Source organism: Anas platyrhynchos, chromosome 7 (assembly GCF_047663525.1).
Source record: "Anas platyrhynchos isolate ZD024472 breed Pekin duck chromosome 7, IASCAAS_PekinDuck_T2T, whole genome shotgun sequence".
Classification (NCBI taxonomy): domain Eukaryota; kingdom Metazoa; phylum Chordata; class Aves; order Anseriformes; family Anatidae; genus Anas; species Anas platyrhynchos.
In genome coordinates, this window is record NC_092593.1 from 35,163,961 (window position 1) to 35,176,532 (window position 12,572).

Genomic DNA, 12,572 nt, shown 5'->3' on the forward strand with positions numbered 1-12,572 from the left:
ATTTGTATGATACAGAAGTGCCCATACTTGAAAGAACTGGTGTCAGGATACTTTAGAATTAAATTGTCCTAATAAGTTATTGGTATATCATAGCACTTATGTAGGGATTCATTATCAGTACGGTTTCTCTTAGAATGCTGAATCAAATATCGGTATATAAAGATTGCTAATTTCTCATTTACATTTACTGCCAAAGAAAAGGATTGAATTTTAATTTTCTCACCCTTGAGATGATCTCCCAAAGATAAGCAACCTGGCTACAGAATTTTTTGTAAGGCATAGGACTAAGCACAGTCCTACGTATATATAAATACAAGTAGTTTGCTGTTCTCTTCACTAAGATACACTTCTTTATTAGTGATAGATTGGCTGAACTTAGTGCCTTGTTTTTTTAGATTAAAAATATTTCATTGAAAGTCCTCAGGACATTCTGAAAACCCGCTAGAGCTTTCTGATCATACAACACACGCATGTTCATGCTGGCACCACCTGCTTCTTGGACTGAGCAGTACACAGTTCTCCTCCCACTGCAGCCATTTCCAGTTCTCTGAGATTTAGGAGACCTTTGGGACTGTCGGTGTTTGTTGGCCTTTCTGCTTTTTTCAGAATTCACTTGTTGTCCTTGGCACTTTGAATTTCCTTTGCAGTAATCTCAGCTATTCCTGTACTCAAAATAGACAGGTAATATTAAAAGAACTAAAATTTTAATTACATTTGACATTTCTACAGATTTATGTTAGCCCTAAATACGTATGTCAAAGAAAAAAAAAAAAAAAAAAAAAAAAAAAACAGCTGTTAATGTCTGCAGACTCCAAGTCTAGCTGTCAGAAATAACCCTGAACTCTGTCAGTCTCTGCCTCAGGTATTCAAAAATATAATCCTTCAGCTGAAGTCAGAAAACAGTAAACAGCTGGATTTTTTTGTTGTTTTTTTTGCCCCCTATATGACTTCAGAGATAGCGTTATGGCCCCTGTCCGTTTTGGTGAATGAGCCTGGTGTCTCATATGTCATTCAACAGAAAATTGCCAAAGGAGATAGCTCTCTAACAGAATTATTATACTCACTGCTCCTCCGTATTAAAAACACTTGAGATACAGACTATACAGAGAGACAAAAGCTTACAGGCTTGATTTCTCATAAGAAGTACAAAAACAGTCATGCATTTTTTTCTCTAAACACAGGCCTATAAAGCATTTTTTCTTCAAAATATATGTCATGATGTAGCATACCAGGTCAGACAGTTCAAGCCTCTGAGCCATTTCAATATGCTGTTCTCAAATATACCACATATGTAGAAACCTCCTAATGTATAAAACTCTGACTTCAGAATATCATTATTAATTAATGCTTTTATAAAAGACCTGTCAAGAAAAAATACACAAAGCATAACTTTTTTTTTTCATTTTTCAAACAACATTGCTTTTTTTTTTTTTTTTTTTTTTAATGGTGGGCAAAGAGGGCGGTTGAGAGCAAAAGATTTTGTGCATTTTATGCGATTATATTTTTATGCATGAATGTTTTCCTTTGTAATATCGAGGCATTAAGCTTCCAAGAACTATTTGTTTCAAGGACTGTTTTTAATTGCAGTTAGCTAATGTTAACAATTCTTCAATTCTTAGTATACACCTTTAATTCTATCTCCTTAAATTAATGTTTCTGCCTAATAGTTTTGTTTTTTGTTTTTTGTTTTTTTTTTTTTTTTTTTTGGTGGTTTTTATGTACATATGTAAACGTGCAAAAAGAAGTGAAGAGCACAAGATTCATCTCACTGCATTTCAACAGCTGGGACAATATTCTTTCATAAAACTTCAAAATCAAATGCTTTTACACAGGAATTTATGAACAGAAAAGTTGAAATTGATTATCTTATATATCAGACCAATCTAAGTGTTGGAAATCTTACATCGGTGTATATATGAAATCATACTAACTCTGACTAGAGTGCACATGACATACAAGTGACTAATGTGAAGACGATTTTGTGGTTTAGAAAATATTTAGTTTACCATTATTAAATATAAAATCTTCCAAAGCCCCGTCACAGCATTCTTCTACACTATGCTTCTGTGGAAAAAAAAAAATCAAACCAAAACAAAAATAAAAATACACCATGCCCCACATTAGGGCTCTAAGATACGGAAATGATAGCCAGTTTCTTTCAAAATCAGCTTAGAAGCTAAGAGCTGTTATCAGAAGCAATAACCAAAATTAGGGACAGCTGTGTTAACTCTTGACAGGGAAGAAAAATAAGACATTCTCAATCAAATGCCTGCTAACAATTTTAGATTAAGTTCAGCTGGTAACTGTGGCAAAAATCCAAGTTTCTGCTTTTAGTCTGAGATCATTTTTTCTACCAGAATGTTTAAGAGAGAATCATGTTATGCTGTATAGTAAGTCTGCAAACTGGTTAAAAATAATGTCATCCATAAGGAAGTATATTTTGTCCATGGGGTTTTATTTCCTCCTTCTGTCAAACTGCAATTTGACATCCCTCTCTCTCTCTCTCTCTTATTTTTTATTTTTTTTTCTCTCCAAGAGAGACACATTCATTGGTATTCCTTACATGCTTAGAAAATATTCTAGATCAATAATCCCCTTCTTTAGTTTAAGGAATCTCAGGAGCTGATTTACAATTTATTTTGACATTGTCCATGCAACGTTTGCCATTTTAGACATCTACAGGTTTTGAATTCTGTAGACGTGCCTTTCAATAACAATTTCAATAACAATCAAAATAATATATATATAATAACAATCAGAATCTGTGTCCACAGTTTAATTCCTTTTGCACTGACGGTAAATTCTGTTTGCTGCTTTTTTAATGTATTTCCAACCACATAAAATAATCTTTGTGGAAAATGTTTCATTTGGAATTCTGTTTTCCCCAGACATGCTCTCTTTTTGCTTACTGCTGGTTCTCTGCTGATGCATTCTCCCCTGCAATGATGGACTGTTTAGACTCATCACTTACTTTACCATCAAAGCTATCAAGTGTGTACCATTGTCACTCAGAAAAGGGTTCAAACTGCCAGACCTACATCGGTTTCTTAAATAACTACAGTAAGAGTATGCTAGCAAAGTATTTAATCAATTTGCAGATAAAAGAACTGAAGCTAAGTTTGAAATGCCCAGGTCACAAGAAAGGCTCAAAATAAAAATCAAAAATTTGAGTCTGCCATCAAATCTAGTTGACAAACTAGATTTCATAATGTCAAATATTGAATGCATAGGTAGCAAATGGTTCCATCTTTAAAGTAGGAAGGGAAACACTGTGTATTCAGTGCTATTGTAGCTTGCCTACTAATTCGCTGAGTCCCCAGTAATCCGGAGACTGGGGATTCTCATTTATCAGCAGACTATTTTTAATTATTTAATCTTCTTTCCATATGATCCCAATCTGATGTCCACTGAATTCCAAGAAAGCAGATCAATGACTTCCAGGGGCATTCAATCAGCTGCAGAACCAAGATAAGACTCATTTCAAAGTACAGGGAAACGTCAAGAGTCTGGGAGTCAGACAACATCACCATGGGCCTTTGCACCACTAAGGAAGGAGGCATCAGGATGGATGGTCTGAATGGGGTCCTGCAATCTTCAGCCCTTATAAAAATGTCAGCATTCTCTCTCACTGCCCTTACTGTTATCTATCAGGCTGTTTACATCCTTCGCCTGGCTCAAGTGGAAGGAATCATTAATCTTTTTTCTGTATGCAATCTTAGACCCATTAGAATAATTTGCACAGTTAAATACTTATGGCAATTTTCCACAATTATTATTGTTTGTCTGTTAGAAAGAGTATTATTACTATGACTTATAAGGGTATCACATACTGAATAGAAACCTTTTCATAGCAGTCTTATTCCAATTACCATATCTAAAACAGTGATACATTGATATTAATAACCATAAAACAAATATATATATAATGAAATTGAAAAAGCTATTTCATTCATGCAGTGCTAGCCAACAGAAATAATATATTAGTTCTATGCCTACATGAACTGTATAATTAAATGAATATTTTATCTAAAACACTTAAATTATGAAAGGGCAGATTTTATATATAAACATCATAATAACTCTCCCATGTTCTACCCCAGAGTGCTGAACAAAAAAAGTTTCAATACTTATTCATAGCAGTCAGGGATGGGCAATCCTTCCACTTAAATTGTAAACTTTCTTTTTGCATTTCTTATTTGCAGCTGAGATAAAATAGTTTTTGTTTCCATGCAGATTATTGTTCTCTATTAAAAGATTTAAGAAACAAAAGATTTTGACAGAATTGCAGAGAAAGCTTAGCCATCACAGCCTATGCTAGAAAACACGGCAGAAAAGTTCTGTTGTATTCTGTAGAATTAAAACCTTGGTTGCACAAATATCTTTAATTCTAGTGCAAATCACTGGAATTTCTAAGCTTATCAGTGCTGAACTTTGTGAATAATACTTTACATTTCAGTTGAAAGTGGATGTAAATTTCTTCAAAGATTGAAATATAAAAGGGAGTTTAATTTTTATTATGTGAAAGAATTTCAGGGTTCAGTGAAGATAACAAATTACAAGAATAATTTTCTTAATATACAATGGATTTCTGCAAATCATCATGGATTTTTAAAAGGATTTTGATAGCTAAGGCTGAATTCTTAGGCTTGACTGAGAAAGTATAAGAATGTATTGAATAGATTGACAGATAATGCTGGAACCTATAATCACAGAGCCTATGAATTTTGTTGAAAGATGAAAACAATTCTAATTCTGCATGTGTTTGAGAGAACTAGTCCATCAGAAATCACTGAGATCTAATTGTAAAACAGGGAAGTAGAAAATGACATTTATTTTAATCCCTCAAAGCATACTTCAGATTCAATTTAACCACAACTGTCTTAAAATATTTTATTTGAAAAGTCTGAGAACTACTGTTAATTACTAGTAATTAAACATTTAAAGGAAAGTAAAGCCTTATTAATATACATTAAAAGCATAAGTTTTAATTCACATTTGTTTCACAGCAATTTAACGTAACAGATTTCAGTGAAGCTACCTAGATTTTCTCTGTATAATTAAGATTAATTCTAGATTCCAACGGGTGCCAAATTGGATTTGATCACTTGTCTTCATTTTTGTCAAAAAAGAGATTTGCTTTAAAGACAGGGGATAAAATTATATTCTCACTGGTCAGCAAGGCCAGAATTTTGCATAAACTGGTTTACTCTCTGGACCTAAATGCCCAAGGATCCTGAAGCTAATAAAGCTGCAGTTAGTTCCAACTGTACTTTTGCTACTTCTGTCCACGACAATCTAAAAAGAAAAATGAGAAGAAAAAAAAAATAAATGCAATAAATCCCACTGAGAAACAGAAGTTTTAACCTTATTCTGACATGAATCAAAAATAAATCACGTAATGTAGTCAGGTCTCTTCTACTAAAACAGTTTATTCTGTAACCTGCACAACATCAAAAGCCCTTAACAAACTGTTGCTTTTCATTGACCGTCTTTTACTACAGAACTGGCTTAAATCTTCATCATTTCCTCTTAATAAGAGCTTACTATTCTCGTAAGAATTCTTCCGTAGTCTCTTTAAATATCTTTTAAAAAGATTTTGTGTAAGTGTGATCTAGCATATTCAATCTCTCAGCAGTGGAGTTCACAATTATTTAAATAACTTAAAATACTATTTCAGAAGCACCTAACTAGGACAGGGGAAGACATGTGAGTTCTGGAAGTGCCACCAAGAAACTTTTGGTACTTTTTCTTATAGTGACATTCCTGCAAAAAATGTAATTGACGCTATTACTTTCTGGCTTCTTTACATTGTTGGAAATAACATGACCTGATTGCTTTGCATTTGTTCCTTTGTTGGAGCTATGACAATATTGCTACTGCTGTGGGTATAAAAGAAGTAAGCAAGGACAAAAAACATTACTTAAATTCCTCAATAACATCTTGACTATGGGCTGTCTGTCTTAAAAACTATGGACTGTCTGCCTTAAAAGTGAATCAGATTAGTTAGAAAATGTAACCTGAGTGCAGCTGGAAAAAAATGTTGACATGGTATCCAACATCTTCATGTATGTTGTGACAAAAGTGTTGCTGCTTGGACAAAGACAGATGGAGTAAAAAATATAAATTTGAAAATTTAAAAGTATAGCCTATGTTATTTGCATTTCAATTACTTAAAGTTATCAGTTCAGAAAACTGAGGCACATACTGCAGGACTCACTTGAATTTAGCATTCCTAGTATGTTAGATAGAAGAAAACTCAAGGGCCGAATATTCTAAAATGACCACCTAAATCTTACTGACAAAATATCAGATTCCATACTCTGCATACAAGAAGCATCTATAACCTCTAATCCAAGTAAAGGTCTTGGGGTGAAAGAGCTTTAGGCAGATGACTTTTTAAAAGCTAGGCTGTATACTGTATAGCTTTTTTTTTTTTTTTTTTTTTAAGCCACAGGGGACTTACGCAATTTCATGATTTCTAGTTAGATAAATGATCTCTCTCTACCATATACAGTAAAGTTGCACATTACGACAAAACAACAACAACAACAAACTATATCAAACAGTTATAATACGAGACAGGAAGAATTGTGGTCAAGCAACAGAAGGGCAACAGAAGACACAGTAGCAGAGCAGTCAGACAAGCTTTGGATGACAAAACACCAGTGACAGTTTTTCTCACCCCAAATCAATGCTAGAGTTATGCTTTCTACCTTAAATTAGAAAATAAGATATATGACCTTGACAAAAAAAATAGCTAGAGCATAGAACAATGTTTCCTAGAATAACAAACCAAAAAAAAAATATAAAAAAGAAACTGCTTGAGATGTGTTTCAGGAAGGAGATACTGGCAGCCAGGCCCAGGGTTGCAGCACAAGCAAACACAACCATGGAGATGGTGCAGCATCACAAAGCAGGAAAGATCACAGTAGAAAACATAAAAGATAACAGGCTGGATTCCTGTCATGGCCAATACACCAAGTACATGCTTAGTCTCACAAATTGGTCCTTATGGTGAATACCAACATAGGATGAAAGATTTGGTAACTATCAGTCTTACAGTAAGATTAACAAACAACGAATAATGCTACATATGAAGATAATGGTAGGGAAGAGAGATGCAAATCCAACTTTCCAGTTGACTTCTCAGGTCTACCAAAACAAGCTGCTTCATATAGCTGCCACTTAGAGAGACTTGCCTTACCCTGAAACTGCAAAATTGCTTTGGACCAAGAAAAGACTTGGAGACATGCTATCTCCACAGCCAGAATGGCTCTGAGTTAAGCCACATTATGTATTAAAAAATGCTTGTCAACTTTAGAACCAAAATGAAGCAGTAGACACCAGAATCTCCTGAAGGAAGCCCTTTTATGTTGTGGATTAATAGAAAGGTTGAACAAACAGAACATTACCTCTGCATTAGATGCTGAGTAAACAGTGGCATGCGTAGACCTGTGCTCTATGCACACATATCTTTTCCCTTGTTTACTAAAATGCTTTATAAAAAGTGAAAAACTGATAATATTTTTTATTTCAAGTTTTCACCTGCTAGAGAAATGCTTATCATTTCAATGTTTATTTTCTAATTGAAGTCAGAAGTTCTGAAAGATGAAAGATTGATTATGCTACATCTGCCAGCTGATGACAAGAGAGCAGGACTACAGCCAAACCAAAGGACTAATTCCACTGCTTATTACTGCAGCTAAACACCCAGAGTGCAGCCCTCTGCTATCCTGGCCATAAGTCAATCGCAAGAGCCAAAAGACAGTTTACTTTTTACCAGGCTAATAGTCTAGCAATTACAAGCTTGCTCTATTCTTTACACATCCTTTTTTTTTTTTTTTTTTCAAAACAAACAAACAAACTTTTTTTTCCCCCATCAATGAGTCTTGTATAGTAGCAGCTTTCATATCTTCATTTCCATTCCCAGGAAGGCAAATATTTATGCTGGGAGACAATTTATTTCATGTTGTTCTTCAGTTTAAGGAAAACCTGCCTATCAGTGCCTTTGCAGACCTCTCTCATTTTTTTAATGGGCTACATCAACATTATTTGCCTGAGTTGGACACATACTTAACTGCTTACAGATTAAGTCACCTTAACGATAACTACAATGAAATGTCATGGTCATGAACAAATGCAGAACTTGATGTTTTAGGAACATGTACCTGTAGATATTTTTCTGCATGAACTTTGAACAAATGTAAAGATCACAAAATGATCCATCTCAGATGCATGTACCTAAAGTAGGATAAAAAATGATTTTATATTCAAGGACTTTTCAGGGGATTCTTGGTATTTATACAGTGGTTCAGGAGATGAGCAAGTCACTGAAAAAATATTGCCTCACTGGCAGCCATTACTTTGGAAATCATTATTGTTGTGTTGTGACATATTTACGGTCAAGCTTACTGGACTGTATGGAAAACATTAGATCTATTTTAATTGAGTCTACAAGAGCTTTTTGTAGATTCAATAAAAGCAGGAAATTCTTTTTACAGAAGGACAACATACAGAATTAAGAAGAAATAGGCAAACTAAATAAAAAAGTCAAAGAGAATTAAGTGTATATATATATATATATATATATATATATATATATATAAAGGAAATTATGTGCATAGAGACCATAACTTATAATAAAACGTGTGAAGAATGTAAAGGTATTTCCATAGTTTAGGAATTCAAAGGATTTAATAAAATCTTCTGAGTGTTCCTAGGTAAGAGTATCAATGGATTTTGTCGAAAGGGAAAATTTAAATTACTGTACCTTTGTTAATTTGAACTATACAGCCACACACCTCCAATCCTTTCACTTTAAGACTAGTTCACCTTAGCGCACCAGCTAACCAGGTATCATGCACTGTGGGCTGGCTGGCAAGAACCTGGACCTTTTTGCTTACTTCAGTCACATAAACTAGGTCAGTGGTTCATGAACAAAAGCAATATCAAAAATCCTATAAGACTTCCATATCACTCCACTATATAAAATTGAAAACATTAAATTGATTTCTGAGTTTAAAATTACATATACAGATTGTCTTTCCTACAACAGAGAGCAAGAAACTTTTGCCGTGCTCCGAAACTTTTGCCCCCACCCCCCCACCTCCCACGCCATATATCACAGTCATCTACCACAAGCATCAGTGCTGGAAAGGGCAAAAGTCTAGCCTTGGCAGATGACAGCAGTCACTATCAATACAGCTGTTAGCTTTACAGAAACATCCTGAAATTGTGTCTGCACCCGTACATGCCCCAACTGTGCTAAATACCAGCAGGAAAGATCTGTCAGAACTTTTTCCATCTTTCTAACCTGGTTTAATAGTCACGTCAAAGAGTCATATCTGGCAAACATATCCGCTATCTTGCAAATGACTATTTTGAAGTAACTTTTTTTTTTTCCTGTTTACTAGTGAAGAAGCATACCAGCTTACAGGCATAAAGAATTTATTTCAATTTTGTTGCTTCCCTTGATTTAATTTTATTTTTTTTACACATTTCAGTAGACAGAAAACAGGCTGAACTTAGGATTTTTTATTTTTATATGTATTTTTTCTTTTCTTCCTTTGATGGTGAAATGATGAGATGCTTCAGCTAAAGGCAGACATTTTGAAGAAAAAAACATGTTGAATCAAGTTCTCCTTTTGAGAGATTCTACCGAGTTGTTGATTTTATAGCTGCAGAAATTATAACATCTATTTTTGTTCCTTACACAGTGCTTCCAAAAGCTTGGTGAGAAGTGAGTCCTGACAGGATGAAACTCAAAGCCTCCAACATTCATCATACTAAGAATGAAGCTAGATCCTCAACTTCGAGGGTGCAAGGTTCAACAGGCTCTGCTAAAGGTCAGATGGATTATTATCGGTAATCATTTTGGCTACAATGAGCCTAAGCACACTTGTTGGTGCTTGATTGCCTCACAGTGTCAATCATAACACAGCACTGATTAATCCTGTACACAAACTGGCTTGAAATAATAGGACCCAAACATATTGCCTGATGCAGGAGCATAAGTAGTCCAGGAAGAAATCATAACAGGCATTAAGCGATTAGTGTGACATATTATTTAAATAAATTAGTAGAGTCTTTAGACAGAAATATTCCTTGCCTAGATTATTTTATGGTAACCCAAGGTGTGACTGCAGTTTTAGTTACAGAAACCTTTGTATCTTTTTATTGATTTAAAAATACCCTGTCAGATACGTTCTGGAAGGAAATCATTTAGCCTATATTATCATGGGTAATCAAATACAATTAGTCTCAGGGAAAAATTATTACATTTGCACCCAACCTCTCCCTTTCCCTCCCACTCTCCTAGATGTATATCGTCATCCCAGCAAGACACATTGAAATCACATTGTAATTCTGCCTTTATCTGTCTCCCTTGATGAATTTAAAAGTTACTGAAAGGAATTTGCTTGGCCACTTTACCAGAGGAAGAAGGAAAGTGTTAACTTCCTCTAAGCAGCTCTCATAATAAAATTACTTCAGAAAGTCTGACTAACTCTTCTCATAAAATGTATTTGGAGGTAACACAGAGGCCTGTTTGGAAAGGTGATACTCTTTATTCTAAAGCATTAAGGTTTAATATACAATTTATTTTTAGGGTAACTTGTTCAAGAGGAGGTAAAATGCCATTCTTTCATCTGTGTAACAGACATTTATGTGTGTTTTAAGTGTCACCTATTTGAAAATGTCTTCCAAACTGAGCTGTGCTTTCTAATACTCAAAGATAATACTACAATCTCAATCAAAATAAACAATCATGCTATTACATTAAATGACAATAGGCATTCATTCCAGTTCTTACCTCAACCTTGTCTACTGACAAGTTTTATACATATATGTATGTATTTCTCCAGCTTGCCTGATTTTAATGCACCATTAATCCTTCAGCTCATTCTATTTACCATTTTATTTTCCTGCATAAAAATATTTCTACTTAGAAAATTAAATTTTACTTTATCTTGCAAATAATCCACAAGCAATTACAATAATTACAATAATAGACAGCTAACAATTTAGGAGTACTAGAAAACTGGCAAAACCATATATTATAAAACAAAGAAAAAAGCCCCTGTATATAGAAACACATACATCTATCTTTATGTAATTTCTCTGCCTGTTAGGCCATTAATCTCATAAACTGCTAAGTTTCATTTATTTATCGTGAGACAAAGTTGCCACTTAATGTCTGACAGTGTTCCAGCATCAGAGGGTAATGCTAATAGCAAACAGAGAAAAGTTTGTTAGAAACACAACTGACAGGTCATGGAAGGTTTCATTTAATAATCCAGAACCAGCAAGAGTTTGTTGTGGTATCCCATTCCCCAGTCCAGCAGGAGTTTGATTAAAAACTTTCTCAGAGATCAACTCAAAGTTAAGATGTTTCAACTAAAAGTTTTGGCTAAAAATGCAAGTTAATGAAAAATGTCCTCCTAATTAGTACTCAAATATCCAGCCTACAAACACTTTCAAATAAGAGTGAGACCAATTTTGAAAGCAGGCATGGTGAAGTGCTTATCAGGCTATCTTTAAGTTGCTGAATAATTTTTCAGCATCTTTCATATAAAAATACTATTTGATTTATCAATTATTTTCTGATTCTCCTTTAATTGGCAAATATTTGCAGCAATTATCTCCTCCAGATCTCAGACAGCATGAGTCATGACCTTCTCTTTGGGATTTAACAATTACATAATTCACTTTCTATCTACTATCACATACAACACCTGGATGTCACGTTACTGAAAATGTTTCTATCCTTATAAATAATGCAACTTCCTAATGTTGCTAATTATGATGTGTACATAATTTATTGCTCCCTAGAGCCGACAAGTTTATCTCCTACAGAATGCATAACATTAGTTTTTGTAATTACAATAACTTTGAGGAAAATTAACTCAGGGGTGGAAAGGAGATAGAAGTTTTTCCTCTTCCTGCTTACATTACACTTCCAAAAATACAATGGAAATTTTCCGTAAGTAGGCAACACATGATTTAGGACAGCAGACTTTAATGATAAAGATGTAAATAGGCATAAAATAGGATTTTCAAAGAACCCAACTGTCAGTGATATCAAATTAGTCAGGTGCTTATTTGCATCTTTGACTACCTAACTACCCTTGAAAGTCTCATTTGTAAGTATTCATTTGCACTTCCAAGTGCATTTGTTCTCAAATAATTTTCAATGGCAATCTGCCTTTGGCATTCCAGACTGCCATTTATTCTACTCAAAACATCTTGGGTAATGATTCCCTTCAGTCTACAATGAATCAGAGATCTGAAGAGTTATTTGAGAGATATAGGTGGGAAAATGCTTAGCAGATTAAATACATGAGGAAAAAAACAAAAACAAAACAAACAAACAAAAAAAAAAAACAAAAACATATGAATGTAGTAGGTTCCCATTAGGTAACTCTACAATAACTTTGGAAGGACTAGAGTAACTGATGGAGCTGAGCAGTCCTATATTTTCACTAGCAACTAAAAATTTGAGAGTATGGTTTTGAACATACAGCCTGAGAATTGTGAAAGACATCTTATTCTCTATAGGTAAATAGTTATTTCAA

General features: G+C 34.1%; 2 long non-coding RNA genes across 3 annotated transcripts in view; one reads left to right on the forward strand and one right to left on the reverse strand.

The window, feature by feature from the left end:
- LOC140002969 (uncharacterized) overlaps positions 1-12,572 on the forward strand; it is a 158,320-nt gene that overhangs the window by 59,969 nt on the left and 85,779 nt on the right. For both annotated transcript variants that reach the window (XR_011810799.1, XR_011810798.1), the window contains exon 4: positions 9,717-9,845. This is a non-coding gene — a long non-coding RNA (uncharacterized lncRNA). The remainder of the gene's footprint in view (positions 1-9,716; positions 9,846-12,572) is intronic.
- LOC113844204 (uncharacterized) overlaps positions 1-12,572 on the reverse strand; it is a 143,687-nt gene that overhangs the window by 44,888 nt on the left and 86,227 nt on the right. The window lies entirely within an intron of this gene.